The following is an 11018-nucleotide window of genomic DNA, read 5'->3' as shown; positions in this document are numbered from 1 at the left end:
GATTACACGTGCTTGAACGTACGGCCCATATGTGACATGTAAACAGACAGGAGTCCTGCATTGGATGTCGTTTTCTTGCTTGTTCCACAAACCACTGTTAGGATGTAGTTTGATGCATGTCAGTGTATTTAGTTTCTACTTATTTCAGTCACAATAACAAGTTTCAAACCTGGTTAGGTCTACTTGTATGTAATTTCAGCTTTCACCCTTGTGTAAAAAAGTACTAAATTCAATATTTCAAAGTTTGACACGCTTCACAAAACTTGCAGTCAGATGAGTAAACCTCGGTTCTTTTTGAAGGACATTTAAAAATACTGTGCTTAATTTATCCTATTTAAGTCATGAACCTTATATTGTGTTTCATTGATAATGGATCACAGAAACAATCTTGACTATTTCAATTACATTGAAGTAAGTTCATTTTTAGCTTCTTAACGCGAGGAGCGCCTGACATTTCATTAGAATGTGCCTGTCTTTACCTGAGTTCAGCGTGAAGGGTCAGAGGTGACACCAGGAAATGGGATTCAAGGTTCTGCTCTGCATCTATTGAGCAGAACTTTGATGTTTGTGGGTCTTTGGTCCAGGGAAATGTTCACCTCGCTACAATCTGCCCTTCAGTCAGACGTTTCTCCCACTTCCTTCATCTTCATTTATCATTGACAGTTCATCGCATAGCATCACATTACGTGAAGCATAAAACCCCCCCACAGATGTTTCTGACTTTTTCAGGCTGTAAAATAACATCAAGTTCCTTCTGATTGTTGTTCTGTTGGAGTTGAATAAACGAGTCCAAAAGTCCCAGCATCCAAACCCTCATGTAACGTTGTAATAAATCTGATTTGTTCTGTAGTTTCCACTATTAAAAGATCACTTTGTTGGAGCTCTGGCCCCTTCGCCTCCTCCCTATGTGACAGAAACTATCGGGACTCCCAGAGAAAAGTAGGGTCGAAGGCTAACGATGAAGGATAAGTAGCAAAATGGGAGTCGGCCATAGACTGAGTGTTTTGGCAAGAAACACCACGAATGAGTCAGGGCTGAGACAAAGAATGAAAAGCATCTCATACCCACTGTACAGCATGGTGGGGGTTCTGTGATGCTGCGGGACTGTTTTTCTTCCAAACAGTGTTTTGGTCCACTTCACTGAAGTGTGGGGCCTTGTTAAAGTGAAACACATTAAACATTCTTTGATATTCCAAATCGTTTAAAGTTAAAAAGCCGCTGGGTTCTGTTCATTTGGCATCTTAACAGGACAGTGATCTGAAAAGCATGACTGAGTCGTCACTGACACTTTCAAACAGAGACAAAGTCAGCCGTCTTCAACGGCCACCTCAGTCTGCAGTGCTAACTCGTTGAAAACCTGTGAATTGAGCCTAAAGACAGAGTGCATAATAGATACATTGTAGCCTAAATGCATTACACCCCGATGCAGAAATGCTAGAACATGCACGTTTCTTCCAGTCTGTGCTCTCTGGATCAATACCTGGTCCGTTTTTTTTATGTTCTGGGTACGAGAAAATAGAATCGAAATGAGTGAATGCACGTGCTGGTGCTGTGCCGTTGATGAAGGAAGAATATCGGCCTTTTAAAAACTCCTGTCCGGTCCAGATCCACCTGAAGACGAGCGCAGCTGGAGGGTGGAGGGAGCAGAGGCGACGTTCGGTCAGCTCTCCTGAACGTGCGGGAGTGAAGTTGTGGAAGTGAGCTCATGTGGGTGATAAAGGGCAGGCAGTGCATGACCATGTTGAAGGATGGATAATAGAGGTAATTTTATCGATCCTGTCTCGTTAGCACTTTCAGCCCCCCTCCCCCACTCAAAAAACAGGGCAGCAATTTCATCTTTTTTTTTTGGTTTTTTTTTTTCTCCCCGGCATAAAAAGTACCAAGCTGGCTGTTGTTACTCCCCTATTGGGTAACAAGATGCCTGTGCCACCTTTAAATTAAAGCATGAGAAATCGATTAGGTGTATCCCCTTCTGGGCTGAGGACCTCAGGTCGAAATAGGATCACAGGGAGAGGAGAGGGGAGGGAGGGAATGTGAACGGGATCCAAGGACAAATCTAACTGTTGGCAGTCTCTGTGAACAGAATATCGGCACTGGAGCACCTTTTGGCAGAGCGCTCTGAGAGAAAGAGGGAGTGAAGTGAGGGGTGGGGGGGGGAGTGAGGTGGAGGGCGAAGGAAAGTGGTAGCAGAGGGAGAAGAGAGGAAGAGAACGGAGGTGGGGAGTGGGGGGTGAGGGGAAGGAGGAAGACAGTGGGAGAGTAGGGGAGGTGTTTTTTTTTTTTTTTTGCTGACAGCCATTTTGTGGCTTCTGCTGCAGTTAAAATGGTTTAACATTCATCTGCTTGTGCAGGGTGTAGTTAGGTGAGGATGGGTTTCTTGCTACCTGGCATATGGTTTGTCCTGGGGATCTCTGTGTGTGTGTGTATGTGTGTGTGTGTGTGTGTGCGTGCGCGTGCGTGCGCGTGCGTGTGTGTGTGGGTGCGTGTGTGTGTGTGTGCATGTGTGTGTGTGTTTCTCAGTATGTGTGTGTGTGCGTGTGCATCTCTTCATGAGCCAACTCCAAGGACCATCATTTTCAATTATGGCTGCCCCACATGTGGTGTTTTATGATCGTCCTTCCTGCCACCTTACAGTCGAGCTCATGCATGTGCCGTCCATGTTGAGCAGCCAGAGACGGGAGCGTTTGTTCTAGGAGTCATGATCTTTAGAATAATCCGTTTGATGGCTTCTTTCACCTTGCCGGTCATCTAAGTTAGAAACTCGCTTCTCCGCTTGTTTGATTTGTGAACCGAGCCTGTCCAAGGCTGTCCGGGACCTTAAGCTGAATTTGATTTGGGGCCCCTTCAAACAACCATAACTCATCAGAGCCCACCTAATATCCCCTTTATATCATCCATGTTCAAACATTAATGCACTATTCTTCTAGTAGCAATGCGGTCCTGTGAGAAGGATTTGCCCCCTTGCAGAGTTAGCTTGTTTGGCTTTTTTGTTTTAGCTTAAATGTTTCAGATCACTAAACAAGTGTTGACGTCGAACAAACTAAAAAGGCAGATGCAAGAAGCAGGTTTTTGTTTTGTAAGGTCTCAAACTAATGGCCAGAAATTCCTCTTCCGGATTTTCACTTAGAGATTCAGAGTTTCTTCAGTGGCTGCTTCAAAGCTGCCCCTAACAATAATACCTCCGCCTCCATGTTTTGCTCTCGGTAAGATGTTCTTTTTCTGAAATGCTGCGTTTTGTGCCAGATGAACAGAACACGCACCATCCAAAGGTTCTGCCTTTGTCTCATCAGCGTACTAACATGTAATGCAATATGCACAGTGTACACTTATCAAGATGCTTTTAGCAAATGTGAGAAGAGGCTTGGTGTTCTTTCCAGCCACTCCTGGGAAGGTTCCCCACTGTTTCATGCTTTCTCCATGTGGGGATAATGACTCACTGTGGTTCTCTGGAGTCCTAAACACTTAGAAATGACTTTTTAAACCTTTTCAGACTAGTATATGTCAGTAACTTTCTCTTCTTTTCTTTCTTATTTTCGGAATTTGGGTCATAATGTGCTACTTTTTTTTTTTTTAGATCTTTTAGATTTCTTCTATGTTTTAATGACTTCTTGATTGCACAGACCTAGCAGTGCATTGAATCCAGTTTTCTAAAAAAAAAAAATCAAACAAACAAGTTATTCACAGTTAATTCTTGATTTATTTAGGGGGTAATAACTTTATCACGAGGCATCTTGTTTCCTTCCCCAATCAATTTTTTTCTGAAGTGAATTTTTAGAGCCCAGTTGTTGACTCTTTTCACCTACTGTGATCTCAGTCTCAACCTTTGGAGCCACTGCTCCAGGAAATACACATTTAGGCCACCCTAATGTTAATGCTAGCTGAGCTAACTGTGCTAATTGCAAATATGGGTCCCAAAGGCTTTTAAAAAAAGATAGATTAACTCTCTAATCTTAAAACTTTGAAAGATGATGTCACTTTGAGAGTGACATCATCTCTGCTTTTAAAGTACTGTAGGGACAATATCAGTAGCAAGGATATAAAAAAATATTCTGAATGCTGTTTTTTCCTTCCTCTTCCTATATATTATAGTTCTCAAAGAGAAATCAGATTTTGGGATCAGAAATTTGGTTCTCATCAGCGTGTCTTCAGCAGGTTCTCTGTGTTTCTGTAGTTAAGTTGAAAAGTAAGATGGTAAAATTGTTGAGTTGCTTCAAAACCAAAATCTGTTTACTCAGAAAAAGTCTGAGTAAACAGATATTACACACAACCTTTTAAAAATAGAGATGAGAACTGTGGTTACCGCATAACACACAGTAAATATTGACATTTTTTACATATTTACACTTGACTTCTGTGACAGCCGCTCAGTTTGCTTATGCATCAGGCAGGCTCTGCTTGTGAACACCAGAAGACGACCGGGCCCACTTCTTAGGATTTTCCTCCAAGCTAAGACTACGTCCTGTTGGAAACATTTCAGTGCTGTATTAAAAGAGTAAATCAGATAAATGTAAAGACAGTGTTCTGCCTCTCATTAAGATACTCATCTGCAGCCACAGACTGTGCTGGTTCTCTCACATGAAAAAGAAAGATGGGGGGGGGGATCACTAGCTTGTGCAAATAAAAAAAAAAATCAGTCATTTGGTGTGCATCTGAATCTGTAAATGTGTGTGTGTGCATGCATTTGTCTCCATGTGTGTATGAGCTATTTGCGAGTCCACCTCAGGCACTGAGCTGCTGGGTATGCAGCCTTAAAAGGTTGTGTTTCTGCTGCCACCCCCCCACCCCCACTCCTCCTTCCCCTCCCTCTGTCTCACTCTCCGTTTTTTCGCTAACACTCTTTTCTTCCTCAGTTTTGTCTGTACGTTTGCATCATGCACCGTCTCTCTCCTCTGTCCATCTGTGTTCCATTATCGGTGTTTCATCATTAGACAAAACGTTGCGTGGCCCTCCTCGCTCGACCTTATGCTATTTGAGAGCGAAGCTGGTTAGCTCTGGCAGTTCTGAGAGCATAATAAAGCTATTTATGCAGCGAGTCTGGCCTCTCACAATCAGCCTGCTGTTTGAGGCTAGCTGAGGTGTGTATGTGTACTCCTGCATGTGTGTGTGTGTGCGTGTGTGTGGGTGTGTGTGTGTGTGTGTGTGTGTGTGTGTGTGTGTGTGCGTGTGTAGGAGAGAGGAGACAGTGAGGCTCGGGCTAAGTAAGTGAGGGAGGCCCGAGGAAGGGTCAGGCTTACATAAACTCTCCGGGCCTGCCAGTAACTGTACTAAACACTTCTTAGGGCAGCTGAGCAGGGAGGGAGGAGAAGGAGCCATGACCTAGCTAAGTAGTTTACGTAGTAATAGCCTGGACTAATGCTTAATACCACTCTTCTGTCATATAGGGTCATGGTGGTAAAAGGCCGCAAATCTTCAAAGTGTGTGTTTTCGATCTGTGAACCTGTGTGTGTGTGTGTCTCGTTGTGGTTGGCATCGGTGTCTTTTTTTTTTCCTGTCATTGTTCGCAGTCACATGATGACCAGGGTGGCTTTCACACATACCACAGGGGGCGAGTCACTCGGCTGGCATGAGGACCAAAGTGGGTCATGTGGGCACTCTGAGAGATCAGGCCGGACCTAATATCTGCTGTTATTTCTGTCAAACCCAGAAGCCATCGAAGCCACCACAACGGTGGTTTAGAGCTCCTCTTTTTTTTTTTTTGTTGTTTTTTGCAGGGATTTCTTACTGGAAGCGAGCGGTTTTCATTCTTTCTAGAGGGGTATGAAAGACACCCCTGAGATGGGCAATCCATCAAGCTGATCATGTTGGCTGCTTTATTTATGTATCATTGTTACAGACTGATGTAACCCTTCCCAATGTGCGGTCGTACAGTGAGCCGGATTTGTTTGTAGAACTGTTTAGGGGAAGACTTAAATCACGGAGGCTGTGACATCCGAGACTTCGGGCTGCCAAAAAGGCTTTGCATTTAAGATGTGGAGATCTACCACAGAGGAAAATAATGTTCGCCACAGAGAGACTGATGGATACTTTCTGCAACTTGAAAAAAAAAATCTGTTAAAAACCGAAGTTTTCTTAAAAGGAAATAAAAACTTCTGAGTAGTCTGTACCCTTGAATCTGAAGAGTAAAACTTATGCTTCAAGCAATTAAATATTTGATTTATTTATTCATTAAAAGAAGAAACCTTGTCTGAAATGGGTTTTTCTTCTCCTTGCTGTGAGCATCAGTGATTCTTATTGTGGTGCAGAGCCTTTTGATTGCAGCTTCCTCTTGCTTTTCTTTTCTTTTTTTTAACAGTATCAGTTTCGGAGCTAAACTGGAGGTGGTGGTGGTTTAGCACTAGTTCTTTCTATTTGAGCTGCATAAAAACATTGACTCCATCCGATGACGGCAACAAATCTTCAGGTCAGAAGACCTGCCTTCATCTGGAACTGGGGGTGAAGTTAAAGAGTCCGATCACCAGTTAAAATGTTAACATTGTGTTGGGAGCAGAGGCCTGTAATGGACAGGTGGCCTGTCCAGGGTGTAACCCTCCTCTCCCCCAAACTTTGTTGGAAGTAGGAAATTATCAATCCAGGTTTTTGTTGTTATATTGAAACAAAAGGAGAGTAATTAGAATTCACATTTTAAACTATCTTTAGATTGCGACGTTAGCGTTTAACACGGTTAGCATTACCAGATCTGCTTTTCTGTGTTTAGCTGAGAGAATTTCCTTGATTTCACTCCAAAATGCTGCCACTCTTTCTAAATCTTGGATGCTCATTAACAGACAGGGGCCGAAAGCTCGAAAAGATAAACCAGAGCAAATTGTGTGTACTCTGTTCGACCTCCCTGTTGTATTTTTTTTTTCACTCTGTCACCGCTCGAATGAACCACAGACTCCTCACGACAGGCTTTTAGAAAATACATTTTAAAATGGATTTACTAAAGTGCATGTTTTAAACACCTGAAAATTGTTGGCTTTGAGTCTTCTTCACACAGAATCCACATGAAAGAGCTGTTTTAGCGTCATCTGGTCGCACTTATTGTGGAGCTTTCATTTATTGATAGAGATCAGCTTTTTGACTTCTTGGCCAGCCACAGCTGACAGTTGATCAATTCTTGTTGCTAGGCAGCTTCTCTCTGCATCGTTACTCCTAGTGTTTGTTGAAATATCACCATTTGCGCACCGAATGGTGTTGCATAGGGTTGCAGTTGTAGTTTTACTTTTTAATGAATCTTTAAAGGTTAGGCAGCTCTGTTGATAAGAACTCTTTCATTTGATATGTCCTGCTTGAAGTAGCTTTTCTAAATCAACTTTCAGCTTAACTTTATAACGCTAGCTGCTTTTTAAGCAGGGTTTACAAATTAGAGTGGATTTACTTCTAGGAGAAAAACACAAACACCATGACCAAAGTAAGATGACTCCCCTCGATCCTTTACAGAAAAGTAATAGATCATTTTGCTCTCAGGCTGTGCGAAATAAAACCAATTCTTTAGGACTTTTTCTGTTTTTATAAGTGGCTCTTAGCTCCAGAAAGGCTTTGGTAGAAACGTCTACTCTGTGCTTATTGTAGCTACCTAGAAGCTTCTTGCGCTGGTTTGCTGACGGTTTCTGCTACCTTTCCCTTTCAAAGCTCTCTTCAGGTTTGGATTTGGTTGTGCATGAGGTTATTCTACTGGCCAATGAAAACAGTTCTACTCTTATTGTTTTTTATTGAATGTTTGGTTGAAAAGGGATTCAAGAAGTTTGTCTTGATTTTTGACTTTGGGAAACACATTTTTCAATGTCATTTTGCGAAAAAAAAAAAAATAATAATAATTCGAAGCTGCATGGTGGTGAAACGGTAGGAGAACCGAGTCCAAATCCTTTTTCTGTTCTTTCTGGCGCATGCCTGCTTCTCTCTGGATTTCTCCCACAGTCCAAAACATCACTGTTAGGTTAAATGGGTATTTCTAGCTATACCAACCACTCAAAGTGCTTCACATTAGAACCGCATTGACAAAAATCACTGCTGTGTCACACATTCATACCCACACATGCAGATCAGGCCACTTGGTTAGAAGTCCCTTGCCCAGAGGCACACCAACATGTGACGGTAGGAGGCTGGATCTGAACCCACACATTTAGGATTCAAGACAACGACACTTCTCATTGAGCCACAATCAGCTAGCTGGCCTCTCTAAAATGCCCTGCAGTGTGTGCATGCTGGGCTGGTTGTCCTCTGTGATGAACTGCCTGACTGACAGCTGGAGACAGATGTGCTTCAAGGCAACACAGTTATAAAACATTTTAACAAGTCCGAAATGTTAAAACCTGCGACCATTATTAACCGTTAAAATCAACATTTCATACTATTGCCTTGTGATCTTTGGGGATTTGAATGTTTTTACCACTGTGACGCTTTCAGAAAGCTTGTCTCTTTTTACACTGAAAACCGATTGTTGTTTAATAGCTTAAAGTGTTTTGGTGAAAAGCAGCGTTGTTGAATGGGAACAGTAGAAACACTTTGGACTATTTTAAGCTCCACAGTCTGCTCGAAAAAGGAAAAGCACATTTAATGTTAAAATACACCTTAACAATAAAACCACTGCTGTTCTCTAATTTTCAGATTCCTATCAGGAAAGCTTATAAGTTGTTTCAGTCTAGTAAAGTGAAGTTTTTTAGGATTTGCAACTTTAAAACACAACAGAGAGTTAAACTCTGCTTTAAATAAAATCTCCGAATTATGATATTTATTCCTAAGAGCTTGTGTTATGGAGGTTTCTTCGGTATTGTGATTGAGAGGATTGCTTTTTCACTCTTGCTCAGAAAAAGCACATTGAGAAAAAACATCCAGGTAATGCTAAGCTTAGGGTCTCAAGGCATAATAGTAGAGAGGAAGGTTTCTGGTTTGGGTTTTATCCGAACTGTTTCAGGGTGGCAGTCGGCTCCCAAAGTCTGGATCCTGGATCTGGTCTGGTTCTTAAATGGAAGAGGCTGGTCTGCTGTCCTTATCTTGCCATCTTGTTCACAAGTGATCATGGGGTGGAAGGTGGGGTAGCAACCACTGCGGTCTCTTCAGTCTGTTAGCAAAAAGCAGAACTCTGAATTTACAGATTTATCCACCACTCACCGATGGCCATTAGTAAGCTTGTCGCCATAAGGAATGAATCGATTAATCACGTGATAAATTAAAACGAGCTTGATTATTTCCATTTGCATGATTTTTATCTTTCTTTACCAAAAGCTGGATGACAAAGAGCTTCACTCCAGTGTGTTGGTCTCAATTAGCTCGTTTTTCAAAGAGAAATTTTGTTTACAGAAACTTTAGTGTCTGTTTCTATTTGTTGTTTTGATTGTTTTATTTATTTTGATATTTAAAATGTCTTCCGGTTCCAGTATTGAATGTTCGTTGGAAATTAAAGTTCACTGATCTTTGAGAGCGCGGACTTCCATTTTTATTACTTAAAAATGGATATTATCATTTGTTACTATAATTAATGGGACAATTTGTCATCCAGCAGAATTTGTTGTCATGACAGGCCTGTTCATGAGATGAGAACAAGCGGCTGAAATAGGCCTCACCCGTGGGACGGCTTGATTCGCCTTTAGAGACGGAGAGAGGAGCTCTCCTCCTGGTGGTTATGGCAGCTGATCAGGACGCCTCCTGGGTTTCTCTCTTTGGAAGTTTCTCTGCATGTGCAACTGGGAGGAGGCTCTGGGGGAGACCCAGAGCCCACTGCAGGGGCTGTGCATCCCTTGTGGCCTGCATTCGTCTTGGTTACCGTCAGAAGGAGCTGGAGAGTGACGCTGGGAGATAGATGTCTGGGATTCCCATCCTGGATGTTTTTCCCCCCATTACCTGATGTGGGATGGATGGATGGATGGATGGATGAATGGATGGACAGATGAACCAACATCTGGATGGATGGATAAATTGATGATGGATGGATGAAACAACATGTGAATGGATGGATGGATGGATGGATGAATGGATGGATGGATGGATGGATGGATGGATGGATGGATGGATGGATGGATGGATGGATGGATGGATGGATGGATGGATGGATGGATGAATGTTGTATTCCAACCCTCATGATGTGTAACCCTGAATAGGGGTTGAGGATGTTTTCTTTTTGCCGCTTGCTGTGAACACTGAGGTCTTTATGTGTCTCCAGCGAGCAGCAAAGCTCCTACTTGAGTCATGTTTGCAGACAGTGGTCCGGTCCGGGTTCACATCAGTGTAAATGGTGCCAGACTCAACTCAGCATGTGAGACAGCATTCCCCACTTCCACTCAGTCCTGCCTCATGTCATATTGACTGATGGGATTCCCTGGAGCTGTAGTAAGAACTGTAGTCTAGTGTTTGTTTTGGTTGCTTTCTGTTTATACCTCGGTGTATTTGGCCTGTGTCAGTATGCGCGTGTGTGACGGTGACGACAGCGTGCATGTGCATATACAGTGATCCGATGCTAAAATCCTTAATCCTGTGAGAAATTCTCCTCTCTCTAAATAGCAGTGTGAGTGCAGCAGTGCAGCCTACTCCATGACAGCAACACTGTCATTTGGATGTGTATTTATGTGCATAACGGGTTTTTAATGCATGCGTGCAGCAATGCTGCTATGTGAGTGTGTAAAACAGTTCAGACGCTGGTTTTTCCAGACCAGCTCGTAAACCACATCTGGGGAAGGAATTTAGATTCCTTCTCTCCTTCTTTCTCTGCTGGCATTTGCTTCTCCCCGGAGAAGCCCCCCCCCCCTTCCACGGCAAGACTCCCTCCCTTTGCCCCCCTGCTTTGGATTTAAAGGAGAAAGTCATTTTTGTTCAGATTTTCTGCCCTGTGTCCTCAGGATAACTTGAGCCTGGCTCTAGAGCAGAGAAGAGGAATGTCTTATTTGAAATTGATCACGAGCGCCAGCACCGCTCTGCTGGAATCGATGAAGGCAGCTACTGAGACAACACTACAAAAGTGAAAAATCAGTTTATTTATGTGAGATTCAAAATGCAAATCAGAGTCTGGCAGCATGCCTCTGCAGCTCTGTGATGATTATGTCTGT

The 11018-nt window shown here is 42.8% G+C and overlaps 1 protein-coding gene across 1 annotated transcript in view; it reads left to right on the top strand.

The window, feature by feature from the left end:
* setbp1 (SET binding protein 1) overlaps positions 1 to 11018 on the top strand; it is a 51210-nt gene that overhangs the window by 2426 nt on the left and 37766 nt on the right. The gene's annotated exons all lie outside the window — the stretch shown is intronic.

Source organism: Poecilia reticulata, linkage group LG9, assembly GCF_000633615.1.
Source record: "Poecilia reticulata strain Guanapo linkage group LG9, Guppy_female_1.0+MT, whole genome shotgun sequence".
NCBI classification, from domain to species: domain Eukaryota; kingdom Metazoa; phylum Chordata; class Actinopteri; order Cyprinodontiformes; family Poeciliidae; genus Poecilia; species Poecilia reticulata.
This window is presented reverse-complemented; position numbering and strand designations above follow the sequence as displayed.